The sequence below is a fragment of the Lygodium microphyllum genome, chromosome 28 (assembly GCF_053477565.2).
Source record: "Lygodium microphyllum isolate KBCC chromosome 28, Lygodium_microphyllum_v1.1.10, whole genome shotgun sequence".
NCBI lineage: Eukaryota > Viridiplantae > Streptophyta > Polypodiopsida > Schizaeales > Lygodiaceae > Lygodium > Lygodium microphyllum.
The window spans coordinates 30810887-30826004 of NC_141162.1; positions in this window are offsets into that span (position 1 = coordinate 30810887).

A 15118-nucleotide genomic window follows, 5' to 3' on the forward strand; every position below is an offset into this window, starting at 1 on the left:
CTCTCTCTCTCTCTCTCTCTCTCTCTCTCTCTCTCTCTCTCTCTCTCTCTCTCTCTCTCTCTCTCTCTCTCTCTCTCTCTAATATCCACAAGCAAAGAGGCATCGGGCAGATTGGAAGAGGGCACAAAAAAATTTGGACCCCCCAGTCATCAATTTTTTTGAGTTTTTGGCTTTTTTTAATAAGCCTAAGGTTAATGATTTTTTAAAAAAACCGATTCAGCTTCATGTGTTCACACTACATCACAAGTGGATATTTTGATTTTGGAGGGCACAAACGGACTTAGATTCAAGATCCGTTTGGACAGGTGGCTCCGTAGCATCAGAATCCATCATCTTGGCCTTCTCGCACACTTTTCAGCTCTTGGATCCAGTACTGCTTTATAATGCCAAACCTTGTAGGGATTAAATAAGGGGTCATTGATAAACTGAAACTTGCATTGAATTCCTCATGTTGAAATGCATCTAGGAAAACTCAAGCTCAACCATCTGCCACCATTTGTTTTTTCATGAAATTTTAGTCTTTAGCGCTTCCTAGGCACTTCTTGCTCCAAAAACGGCCTCAAATGCTTCAAGCACGGCTCAAAATCGACTCCTAAAATCCAGCTCTCATTAGCGACCATAGGCTAGGGGGACTCATCCCATCAAATCTCATGAAGAGATCTGCATATGCATAATCATAAATAACATCAAGATGATACAAACATTATGATCAATAAACCACAAGAACAGCTCTCACCCTACCCCCCTGACAAAACCAATGCATGAAAATCCACAAGGGATAGGCCTAGTATAATCTGACAGAAATCCAGAGCAATTCTCTAACCAACTGCGTGAACATGGACTGGCTAAAAAGCCTATCAAAGAGGTCATCCTAGTGGCGGTCTGAACTACCTACCTAACTTAGGATAATTGGATCAGGACCTCCTACTAGGCGAGGACTCCTATAGCATGGGCATCATATTATTCTTATAACATATTTTTTGTTCAAGGTTTCCATACTCGGGCATGTAAAAAGGAGGGAGCTAAGCATAGAGCGACCCAAGGAGAACAAGGCATCGGCCTCAAGTCGTCCTAACTCCGTACCCAAGCACCTACTAAGCTCTCACGAGGTGACATGTAGGCCTTTTTTAATCCTCACTTTTATGTTTTCTCCAACCTTCCTTTCTTTTCTTTCTTTTTCAGCTAGATGCCACCCCTAGGAAGATGAGGCATCAGCCTCAGGTCTACTGACTCATCCCCAATAACCTACCAGGCCTTCGCAAGGTGATAAGTAACTGCTTGTTGGAATTTTCTTCCTTTTTCTTTTCCTTTTTCTTATTGAGGGGTTAGAACCCCTTTTTACACACCTCTATAATTTTTATTTTTAGATAGATTCACAACTTTCTCTTCTTTGATATTTGGGCAAGCTTCTCTAACTGCCTCACACTAATAGGGACTCCTAGGACAACTGCCTAGCAAGCAGGAAGGACATGGTCACTAGAACTACCTTCTAAAGTAGGTCTTTTAATGCCTGACAATATCCTAACAGGAGGTAGATGACTAGTCAAATCTCCCCTAGATATACCTACCCTAAGCCTGGGACTTCATGACTTGATTGCCAGTCCCTAACAACCGAAAAGAAATTACCCCCTACATACACATATAACATTATCTGCTTAAGGAAAAAACTCAGAAAGGGGATGAAACCACCTGGAATGGCCACAAGAAGCTCCTCTGCAACAACAGCAGAGGCTCCCTCCAATTACTTTTCAACGTGTGTGATGCAATCACTAAAACAGAAAACCATTAAACATAACTGCACCAAACAGATAGATGGCCCTCGTGGCCTAAAGGAAATATCACACTTCACACCCAACAAAACTGTCCCTCATGGCCTAAATAAATAAATCATTTAAACTCGACAAAAACCGACCCTCTTGGCCTAATGGAAGTTGTTGAAAATGCCCTATATGATAGGCAATGTTTCTATCTCATCATTAATAAAGATATCCAAACTAGGACCATAGTTGAAGAAAATGTCTTCTTCATAAGCAAAGTTTGCTAACGAGTCCACAAACTAATTCCAATAACATGGAACCAGTTGACGAGGCACTCTCTCAAACCTGTCGAGCAGGGTCATCGAGCAGGGTCATAGCAGTGTGATAATACATAGAAAGAATAGGATTTTGTACTGTGTAAGTCCCATTTAGTTGGTTCAATACCAATTGGGAATCCTCCTTTACTAACAAAACTGACGGATACCACCCTTCTGAGCAATATTCAAGCCCATGATTAAAGCTTTGTATTTCGCCATGTTATTGGTAAATCCAACCCCGAGATAGACAATTAATTTAATCATGACTCTACGTTGGGGATCTCTAAAAACTACCCATATACTTCCTTTCTTGTTGCGACCCCTAGACACTCCATCAAAGTACGATGTGTACATCCACAATGGGTTCACATAGCCAACCATCATCATCTCTACTCGTAATTATGATAGTCAAAATTTAGCATATTCGGAGGATGTACTGAAGGCTCTATCCCACCTTCTTTGTTGAATATAATAGGGATGCTTGTCAGAATTCACAAGCAGTGATGACAGAAGACTTTGATTTTCCAAACAAATGATATGTCCTCTTACTCAATCACTTTATATCATTTACTCCACCAAATAAGCTTTCCCTGATGATATCATTGCTCCAAGTATGGGTGTTCAAATAAGGAATAAGCAGCCCTATCAACGAATATTTTCTCTTCAAGGTTTTTGATCAGCCCCGCATTGACTTGCAAGGTATTTATTTCATTAGTGCATTTAGAGATAATAAGGTTTAATCTTATCACCTTATTTTTAAACTCCACTCCCTCAAGGTTAGCTAGTAATGCCATGGACTTATTTTTCCCTATTCTTACGATCTTGTAGGGACCATCCCATTCAGGCTCAAGTTTTCCTAGAAATAGTTCTCTATGTGCATCATAATATAGAACTAACTGTCCCTTCTTAAAGGTATATTTATTCACTTTTAAATCATGCAACTACTTCATCCGATGCTTAAACACTTCTTGGTGCAACAGACTCCGCAATCATCCAAGTGGGCCAAAGTCGTAAAGCACTCAAAGAAGGCATCCTTGTCACCCAAAGAATGATTGATTGTGAATCTTATAGTTGGCAACTCAATCTCTAAGGGCAAAACACACTCCTCTCCATAGACTAGCTTTAACAGGGTGTAGCCAGTGGATCATTTAAACATCGTGTTATATGCCCACACCGCCACATATAGTTTCTTATCCTAGTCTTACTTCTTTTCAAACACTATTTTCAATCAAATACCAACAAGCTACTTGTTAATGATTTCAATTTTTCCATTCACTTGTGGGTTATAAGGAGTTTTCTTATTGTGCTTAATTTGACACATGTCAGTCATCACCTTGTTTAGGAAGTAGGTTCCACGGTTTGATACTAATTCTTTTGGCGGAACAAATCAGCATATAATATGCTCTAGTAGGAAACTAGCAATCTCCTTTGTGTCGTCCTTCCTCATCACTCATGCTTCTAACCACTTTGTAAAATAGTCAATCGCCACTATGATATATCTCTTTTGCGTAGAAGAGGACAGGGTAATAGGACCCACAAAGTCGATGCCCCACTTCTCAAATGGAAGTATAGCCATAATTGAAGTAAGTGGTCACTTCCTATTCTCCCTACTATCATGTCATTGACAAGTATCACATCTCTTAACATACTCGAATGCATCTTGGAAAATGGATGACCACCAATATCTAGCTCTTAAAGCTTTTTGGGCAGTCAGCCATCCAGCAAAATGCCCTTGACAAGCAGAGTCATGGAACTCTTCCACAATGAATGGAACCTTGTCAGGCATCACACATCGACGATAGATATCATCAACCCCTGCCGATATAGTGTTCCTGCAATCAAGGAAATTTTCAAAGCATGATGTCTAATTTCCCTCTTTTTTTATTTTAATAAACCAGCTCCAGTATCTCTTGTTGATAGGTAATGCGTGATAGCAACATACCAAGATGGAATGGCGGCCATATCAATTTTAAACATTTCCTCAATATCACTTCCTTTGACTAAAGTCTTTTTTGGCTCCCCGAAATCCACAAGGCATTCCACAATACCCTGCAACTTTGCTGGCTTACTTCAAATCTCATAATTGAATTCCTGCAAAGTGATTAACCACTTTGCTAAATGATCGGGCGGTTGTAGCTTGTTCATCAGCAATCTAAGCCCCTCCGCCTTCGTATAGAAAACTACCTTCTCATAGAGAATGTAGTGTCTGAATTTTTTAGTCGCAAATACCATTGCAAGGCACAACTTCTCCATATAGGTATTGTTAATTTCTAATATACCCAACTTCTGACTAGCAAAAGCAATTAGATGATACCATTTTTCCTCTCAGATTTGGGATAAGCACCAACCGATACTATGCATGGTAGCTGGCAAAAATATGTAGAATAATTCGCCCCTTTTAGGTGCTTTTAAAACTGGTGCTTTTACTAGCTTCCATTTCACATTGTCAAAAGCTACCTTACAAGGGTCACTCCATTCAAATAGACAGCTAAAGAATAATAGATTCATTAGTGGCAATGTTCTTTCTACCAAGGTATTTATGAACCTCTGGTACTACCCTACAGATGACAAAAAGTTGTGTACTTATTTTGGAGTGGGTGGTCCACTCATGGTGACTATGACCTTGATCTTTTTAGGGTGAGTTGTGATCCCTACTGAACTGATCACATGGCCTAGCAATTGTTCGTAAGGCACCCTAAAGATGCACTTATGTGGGTTAAGAGCTATGCAAAATTGTCTGCAGCACTCAAAACACTTGCTTAATATGATCAACTGCCTTTCCCTTTTGGTGGCTGCCCCCAAATCATTGATAAATACTTTCAAATCCTATGGGAAGATTCCACCAAAGGTTCTATCTGTTGTTTGTTGCCATGAACCAGATGCATTGCATAAAGCAAAGGCCATCACATGGTACACAAAGGTACCGAAGACAGTAATGAAAGTTGTTTTCATCTTATCTTCTTCTGCAATTGCCAACTGGTTGTATCCTGCAAAGCAATCCATAAAGAATATATTTTCCTACTCGCTAACTAGACCAAAATCTGGTCAATAAAGGGCAACTGGTAGTAGTCCTTAATTGTCTGCTTATTCAGCTTTTTAAAGTCCACGCAAAGCTGGATTTGATTATTTTTCTTCTTCCTGATAACAACACGTGAACACCATTCAGTGTGTTGAATAGAGAAGATCAAACTAGCTTGTCAAAAGTTTTGCAAATCCTTGAACAACCTGTCCCTCAGTTCAAAAGACATATGCCTTACTTTTTGATGCACAAGATGGCTACCTTCCTTTAGAAGGATGGTATGAATAGCCAAAGGTTAGGAGAAATACCTCTTAGCTCATCATAACTCCATACAAAAATGTCTCAAAACTCTTGGATAAGGGACACATAGTCCTCTCTTTCTTCCACACTAAGCATGGATCCTAATTTAATTGGCCACGGATCATTTGGGGTACCAAGATCTAGCTCAATCACATCCGCATCTCTTATCCTATCTTAAGCTTCTATTGGCTCATTCAAAGTTATTTGATAGATGTCCTCTATAGTGTACCCTTCTTTTTATTCATCACTCGATGACATATCATTAGCAAATATATCTTCTAATGTCTCTAATTCCATAAAGGATAGAGGATATCTCTCACTTTGAGGAAACTCAAGATAAGAATTTACCACCACATGATTGGCACCTCTACCAAAAATCAAACGACCAACAGGTATATCAACTTGATAGTTGGATCACAATATGCATGGCCTTCCTAACAATACTTGATAGCTTTGACATCCTGCAAACCTAATAACCCTAAAGTCCACAATGCATTCCACACTAGCAACGATCACAAGGACTTTGGTAATACAACCTTTAGGTTGTCTCAAATTGTCATCAGCCATTTGTAGAATCGTGGAGGTGTCTTTTTGTATTGCTAGACCTAGCCTCTCCATCAATTCTAAACTCATGATGTTAATAGATGATCTTGTATCTACAATAGCATGATCTACTAGTATTCCATCAACATAGGCTGCAACCCTTAGGCAATGTTTTTCAACATGCTCCCACCAATCATCTCCTACTTGTGCTATGCCCTCTATGATATACCCACTATGCAGGATCTTTTTAAATTCCTTGTGCACTCTTGGAGATAGCTTAATCAGATGCAAAAGATTCACATCTAGTTTAACTTCACAAAGAGAGCTTTCCAAATCAAATTTTTGATAATTCGCTAGAGCTCTATTTTGTCACCAGACCATTCTATCTTTTGGTCATTAAACTAGCTTTCGTGCTTCCTTCTTAGCTTTTGCCTTTCTCCTTGGTAATTCTTTATCCTTCTTGGCGTTAGCTTTACTCTCTATGGGCTTTAAAGGTCCCCCTTCCATGTCAGGGTTAAGGACTTGCGTCCCTTTGTCGTCTTGCTTAGGGTTTCCATCGATAGGTTTTACATTATCTATGTCGCCTTCTCTACCCTTTTGACCTCTCGTAATGGCATGCAGATTAGAAGCTTTGGTGCCATTAACCCATATAGCCTCAATGAGGCTAACTCCATTGCCACTAGGCAGCTCCCATCATCTCGTTGAAGATTGTTCCCTTGCACACAAACATTTTGCTAAGCCATCTGACTATCCGTAGGCATAGTCACACTAGGAGGAGCTGGCAATAAAGTCACATTTTGAACCATGCTTCCTCTCACATTCGGGTTAGTCATAGCTATCCCTTGACTTCCATTGCCATTGGTCAATGCCAAATTATTTTCCAAAACTAGACCCATGTTAAGATTGGCTCGAGAGGCATAGGCCGCTTGTAGTCGGGATTCTACTTCTTGTGTTCATCTAATGGAAGTGTCTACGTTTGGCAAAGTGACATTACTCAACTACACCTGAATATTGAAATCCAGACCATGCAAAAAATATTGCAATTGGGCAGCTGCTGGGATAGGGATAGATGCTTGCAATTTGCAAAAGACCTATTTTAACTATTGGCATATGCTCGAATATCCTCATGTGGCTCTTGATGTGTCACATTTAGCACACATAGCCAATATTGACCACCCCTTTTAGGGCCAAACTCCCTTCAAAAGGCTTCGAAAAATAAATCAATAGTGGTTATGGTTCCGACCTCTAGGCCGTCTCTAGGCCATGATACCATATGGTAGCTCTTCCTTTGAGAGTCATATTAAAGAACTTCATTAGATGTCCTTCATCCTGGATACAATAGTTGAACATCAACTTTTGAAACTCCCCAATGTGGAGCTCCGCATCTTCCTCGACTAACCCATTAAAGATGGGTAGGGGGAAACCTAAGGCTAGCAAATCCGTTGTTCCAGCAAGTATAGCAATAGCTTGTGCCTCCATGGTAACTATCAAATTTGCTACAGGGTTTGAACAACCAGGACTATAGCTCCACTTGAAGTAGAGGGACTGATTGTGGGGAGGAGAGAATCAGATCTTCCTCCCCCTAACGGATTATGTGCCAAGCTAGGGTTATTAAGACCCTGCCCTTGCAAAGACATTGGGCCACTCCTTTGCAGAGAGTATCTTTTATTTATCTTATCCCACCATTTAGCTCGTTCAGCCCTTTCTTGCTTTTGGAGCTCTGCTTGTGATGGTCTTGTGAGTCTAGCTCACTAATCTTTGGTATACACTAGAGAATAGGACCCAATCGACCAAGGCACAGAAACTGCCACTTGTAGGTAGCTCCTGCAGCAAACACACCACCTATCAGGATCTAAAACTGGCCCAACACCAGCTATAGGCACTAGCCATGCCTTAATACAATCACAAGACAACCCCACATGTCTTTGCGGCTAGGAGCGTCCAAGGGGCACACTGCACTAAGCGCTACTATAGATATTACATTTGTAATAGAATGTAGTCCAAGGATTGCCCTTCCCTACTCCTCAAAGGGAGATCCCATACATCTTACTATAATATACCACGTAACACAAACATAGAGGAGGCACCCCTCCAGCTAAATGTTGTGGTCCCACTGCAGCTCTCCTACATCGAGAGGATTGGCCCCTTGATGTGCTGCTCTAACATAAAGAACATACGAACAGTCTCAACTCTTATATACTTTGAACAATCCATGATATTTGATAGTTCCTTATGTTGAGATATCGAGCTCCACTCGTGATACGCCAGGGTGACCGTTGTGTATTTATGTCACCGACTTGTCAGTTGCAGATGCGGTTGGTACACCGCCCCTGAATAATAGCTACATGATAGCTATCCTTATCTACTCTAGTTCGTGGCTCAGTTAGTATGCCACCTTAGTTAGTTGAGTTTGGTTTGATACCCATATAGAGGGTTCTTCTATTTCTTTGTACTAGAGTTCTTTTGGCTTACACAACTAAGAAGAGGAAAACTGTTTTCAGCCTCCACCCGTGTGTGTCTTCCCCCATTGTGCAAGCAAGAAAGCTTCAAGCGAGACTCCTTCCTTCTCTCCCACAATCTTGACATGGTATCAGAGCCTTGTTCGTGGTAAGGAGCTCAAGAAAGCAAGCCAAGCTCGCGGTGTTCTGGTAAGAGGAGCAGTGTTGCTTTCATTTTCTGTTTTGGGAGCAGATCTCTGCAGGTAGCACAGCCGGAAATTGCAGGAGTGCATTGTCTCAGGTTGAGACGCCCTTCGCGGTGAAGCAAGAGGGCAGTATATGTTGCGGGAGAGGGCTTTAGCCCCTGGCGACCTTGTTTTTTTGATTTGAGGCCATTTCGGGGCCTGTTTTGCAGACGGAAGTTTTCTGCACGCACTCAAGAAAAGGCTCAGTTTTATGCTGTGCGACCACTGTTCTACAGGTCGGTGAAAAGTTACTGTAGAAATTGCATCGTATGCTTGTGCGCAGAGACATTGGGAGTTTCAGAATCATCCTTGGTTCCTGTTTATGCAAAATCGTCACTAGGAAGTGACTGTGTGGTCAAATACCACTTTCACCAGTTTTGCAGATTTGCCCTTGTGAGGGTGAAGCTGTGTTTTTTGCAGTGACAGAATTTCTTGCAGTATTCTGTAATGGCGTCTGATTCTCTTTCACAGATTGTCACTGAAAAGCTTGACAAGAACAACTTCCAGGCATGGAAGTTTAGAATGACGAATTTCCTTATGGGAAAAGGATATTGGGAATTTGTTGCAGGAAATGAAGAAGAACCAGTTCTTCCTGATGTTCCCAATCAACAGCAAATGCAGGCATTCAAAACATGGCATGAGAGAGCCAGGAAAGTTATGTATTGGTTGTCTATCAGTATTTCAGACTCTATGATTGTGCATATTCAGGATGCAAGTACGCCAAAGGAGGCATGGGATACTTTGTCAAAAATGTATAGCACAAATACGCAAGCCAGGAAAATGCAGCTCAAGCAAGAGTTGCATAATGTGCAAAGAGAAAGTATGAGCATCAACGACTACCACATGAAGGTGAAGAAGATTGCAGATGCACTTGCTTCCATTGGGTCGCCAGTGGAAGATGATGATTTAGTTTCCGTGACCTTGAATGGTCTAGGAAAGGATTATGCACAGTTCCGAACATCCATTTCCGTCCGTGAAAGATTTCCTGATTTTGAGGAGTTGATTGCTCTTCTAATTTCTGAGGAACAGAGAAATGGTGGTGCATCTTCTTCAGGAGGAACTTCAAAAGAAGCTGTCTTCTACTCAAATGCTGGAAGAGGTAGAGGCAGAGGTAGAGGAGGCCGATTTGGAGGCCGTGGTAGAAATCAGAATATGCAGCAAACTCAAGAAAACCAGTCCTATGGAGGAGGACGTGGTAACTCTAGAGGCAGGGGGAGCCAAAGAGGTCGTGGTGGATGGCAAAGAGGCCAAAATGCAAACAGTAATGTTGAATGCTACTATTGTGGTAAAATGGGTCATATGGCTAAAGACTGTTATAAAAAGCAGAATGACATCATGAATGGAAAACTGCTGTTGAGATATCGAGCTCCACTCGTGATACGCCAGGGTGACCATTGTGTATTTATGTCACCGACTTGTCAGTTGCAGATGCGGTTGGTACACCGCCCATGAATAATAGCCACATGATAGCTATCCTTATCTACTCTAGTTCGTGGCTCAGTTAGTATGCCACCTTAGTTAGTTGAGTTTGGTTTGAGACCCATATAGAGGGTTCTTCTATTTCTTTGTACAAGAGTTCTTTTGGCTTACACAACTAAGAAGAGGAAAACTGTTTTCAGCCTCCACCCTTGTGTGTCTTCCCCCATTGTGCAAGCAAGAAAGCTTCAAGCGAGACTCCTTCCTTCTCTCCCACAATCTTGACATGGTATCAGAGCCTTGTTCGTGGTAAGGAGCTCAAGAAAGCAAGCCAAGCTCGCGGTGTTCTGGTAAGAGGAGCAGTGTTGCTTTCATTTTCTGTTTTGGGAGCAGATCTGTGCAGGCAGCACAACCGGAAATTGCAGGAGTGCATTGTCTCAGGTTGAGACGCCCTTCGCGGTGAAGCAAGAGGGTAGTATATACTGCGGGGGAGGGCTTTAGCCTGTTTTTTTGATTTGAGGCCATTTCGGGGCCTGTTTTGGAGGCGGAAGTTTTCTGCACGCACTCAGAAGAAAGCCCTGTTTTATGCTTTGCAACCACTGCTCTACAGGTTGGTGAAAAGTTACCACAGAAATTGCATCGTATGCTTGTGTGCAAAGACATTGGGTTACAGAATCATCCTTGGTTCCTGTTTATGCAAAATCGTCACTAGGAAGTGACTGTGTGGTCAAATACCACTTTCGCCAGTTTTACAGTTTTTCCCTTGTGAGGGTGAAGCTGTGGTTTTTGCAGTGACAGAATTTTTTGCAGTCTTCTGTAATGGCATCTGATTCTCTTTCCCAGATTGTCACTGAAAAACTTGACAAGAACAACTTCCAAGCATGGAAGTTTAGAATGACGAATTTCCTTATGGGAAAAGGATATTGGGAATTTGTTGCAGGAAATGAAGAAGAACCAATTCTTCCTGATGTTCCCAATCAACAGCAAATGCAGGCATTCAAAGCATGGCATGAGAGAGCCAGGAAAGTTATGTACTGGCTGTCTATCAGTATTTCGGACTCTATGATTGTGCATATTCAGGATGCAAGTACGCCAAAGGAGGCATGGGATACTTTGTCAAAAATGTATAGCACAAATACGCAAGCCAGGAAAATGCAGCTCAAGCAAGAGTTGCATAATGTGCAGAGAGAAAGTATGAGCATCAACCACTACCACATGAAGGTGAAGAAGATTGCAGATGCACTTGCTTCCATTGGGTCGCCAGTGGAAGATGATGATTTAGTTTCCGTGACCTTGAATGGTCTAGGAAAGGATTATGCACAGTTTCGGACATCCATTTCAGTTCGTGAAAGATTTCCTGATTTTGAGGAGTTGATTGCTCTTCTAATTTCTGAGGAGCAGAGAAATGGTGGTGCATCTTCTTCAGGAGGAACTTCAAAAGAAGTTGTCTTCTACTCAAATGCTGGAAGAGGTAGAGGCAGAGGTAGAGGAGGCCGATTTGGAGGCCGTGGTAGAAATCAGAGTATGCAGCAAACTCAAGAAAACCAGTCCTATGGAGGAGGACGTGGTAACTCTAGAGGCAGGGGGAGCCAAAGAGGTCGTGGTGGATGGCAAAGAGGCCAAAATGCAAACAGTAATGTTGAATGCTACTATTGTGGTAAAATGGGTCATATGGCTAAAGACTGCTATAAAAAGCAGAATGACATCATGAATGGAAAACTGCAACAAGGGAATTATGCATCTTCTAGCAGACAGGGTGATGACAGAAATGAGCATTTGTTCATGGTGCAGCACATGAACAATTCTGTGACAAGTGCAAAAGAAAGAAATGATGTATGGTATGTTGACTCAGGTGCATCAAACCACATGACAGGTCATGCAGAATGGATGGAGGATGCAAGGAAAATGGAAAAACCAGGATTTGTGGAGACTGGTGATGATACTGCACATCCTATTGTGCAGATTGGAAAAAATCCTTTGTCTATGCAGGATGGGAAAAAGAAATACATGTCCGATGTATTTCATGTCCCAAATATCACCAAGAATCTGGTTTCTATTGGTCAAATGGTTGAGCAGGGCTTGCAGGTCAGATTTAATCCTCATGGATTCTTTGTTGAGGATATGAAAAATAAAGGTCGCTTGATAGCAAAAGGAAAGAAGAAGGGCAGAATGTTTACCTTGGATGCAGACATGTCTGAATTGAGTGCAGCAATGTTTGCACATGGGACCGGTGTAGTTACAGATATTGATATCTAGCATAAACGCATTGGTCATGTTAATGTACAGCGACTTAAATCAATGTAGACCCAAAATATTATTGCAGGATTGCCTAAATTCAAGGTTGCATAAATGCATAAGGTATGTGAAGCCTGTCAGTTTGGAAAACAGGCAAGGAAACCATTTCCTAGACATGTTCAAGAGAGTAAGAAGCCATTGGAATTAATCCACTCTGATGTGTGGACTACTAAAGCTGCATCTCTAGGAGGCTGTCATTATTTTGTCACTTTTATTGATGACTATAGCAAAAAAGTTTGGGTATATTTTATGAAAAAGAAAATGGAAGTTTTTGGGCATTTCAAAACTCTTAAAGCTATGGTTGAAAAAGAAACAGACCTGCAAATAAAATGCCTAAGGTCAGATGGAGAGGGAGAGTACCTCTCAAATGAGTTTGCAAGGTTCTTGCAGGAGCATGGCATAAAGCAGCAATATTCATGCAGTCATACCCTACAACAAAATGAAATTGCAGAAAGGAAAAACAGGCATATTGAAGAGGTATCTCGTGCCATGCTCAATGAAAAAGACCTGCCAGATTTTTATTGGGCTGAAGCAGTTGCTACAGCAGTCTACATAATGAACAGGACTCCCACTGCAGCAATACATGGGATGACTCCAGAGGAGAGGTATACTGGTAGGAAACCAGATATTTCTCATTTGAAAATTTTTGGTTGCATTGCATATGTACATGTGCCAGATGAGTTGAGATCCAAGTTGGATCCAAAAGCTGAGAAGTGCATCTTTATTGGTTATTCTCTGCAGCAAAAAGGGTATAGATGCTATAACCCTTCTACTCGTAAGTTTACAGTGAGCAGAGATGTTGTTTTTGATGAGATGAGTAGCTGGTATAAATCAGTAAATGTGATTGATGATGTAGATGCACAAAATGGTAATGCTGCACAGAATTCACAGCAGCAGTCACAAAATATTAGTGGACCTGGAGCGTCCTCTAGTAGTGCTTCACATTCTTCGCCATGGACAGGCAGATTGAGATCAAGAGAATCTTCTCAAAGTAATGCAGATAGTGGTATGCAGGTATCACGAAAAGGAAAAGAGAAGGTTGATCAGCCCATGTTTGATGTGAATGCAGGTCACTCTTATGTGGATGGTGAATCCAGTGGCTCAGAACACAGCATTGATGATGAGTTGGGTATTCCTTCTATTGTTACACCTGGAGTAAGGAAGACCAGGGATGTTTTGAGAGCACCTGGGAGTGAACCTATTTTGCGCAGGTCTACGAGAGCTAGGTATCCTGTGGATAGGCTGGAATATGATGGATTTACAGCCATTCACTATGCATATATGGTCAAAGTGATACAAGAACCAGAATCCACTTCTTTTGAGCAAGCCATGGGAAAAGAAAAATGGGAGAAAGCCATGGATGAAGAAATGGATGCCTTGGAAGCAAATGCTACATGGGAGTTGGTACCTTTGCCTAAAGGTAAGAATGCAATTGGCTGTAAGTGGGTTTATAAAGTGAAGCACAATGCATATGGTTCTGTGAACAGATACAAGGCAAGATTAGTAGTCAAGGGGTATGCACAAACATATGGCATTGATTATGAAGAAACATTCAGTCCGGTTGCAAGGATGGCAACCGTAAGAGCAGTCATTGCTATGGCTGCATCAAAGGAATGGTCTTTACATCAGATGGATGTAAAGAATGCCTTCTTGCATGGTGACTTGCAAAAAGAGGTCTATATGGAGCAGCCACCAGGTTATGTGCATGCTGTTCATCCTGAGTTTGTTTGCAGGTTGAAGAAAGCCTTGTATGGCTTGAAGCAAGCACCTAGAGCATGGTCTGACAAGATAGGACAGTATCTTGTCACTATTGGCTTTCAGATTTCCAAGGCAGATTTCTCACTTTATGTGAGAAAAACAGAGAAAGGTATTATGCTACTTGTCATTTATGTTGATGATTTGATTATGACAGGTGACAGTGATGAAGATATCCTTCATGTGAAAATGCTATTGAAGCAGAAGTTTGAGATGAAGGATTTGGGAGAGCTGCGTTATTTCTTGGGCATTGAGGTGATTAGATCACCAAGTGGGATACAGCTCTTGCAGAGGCAGTATGGATTGGACATGCTGTCCAAATATGGGATGACAGCTGTAAGCCTATTTCAGTTCCTTTGGAGCAAAATGTGAAGCTGAGCACAGATGCAGGTGAGCTTCTAGAAGACCCTACTATGTACAGACGCATAGTAGGAAGTTTGATTTATATGACTATTACCAGGCCAGATTTGAGCTATGCTGTTGGATTGGTAAGTCAGTTTATGCAGGCTCCAAGGAAACCACATTTGGATGCGGCTAGACGCATACTTAGGTATGTGAAGTCCACATTGCAGTATGGACTATTTTATGAGACTGGGGTTCAGATACAGTTGCATGGATACACTGATGCTGATTGGGCTGGTAGTATTTCTGATAGACGATCTACCAGTGGATATGTATTCTCTTTTGGGAGTGCTACAGTCACTTGGAGCAGCAAGAAACATCCTACAGTTGCCTTGTCGAGCACAGAGGCTGAGTACAGGGGTGCAGCAATGGCTGCATGTGAGGTAGCTTGGTTGCATAAGCTACTTTATGATATGCATCAGCCTACAGATGGGCCAATTGTCATTTATTGTGACAACATGAGTAGTATACACTTGGCAAATAACCCAGTCTATCATGCTAGAACAAAGCACATTGAGGTGCATTATCACTATGTGCGGGAGAGGGTTTTACTAGGTCTTATTGATCTAGTTTATGTCAGCACAGAGGATCAGGTAGCTGACATATTCACGAAGGCATTGGGCGCAGAGAA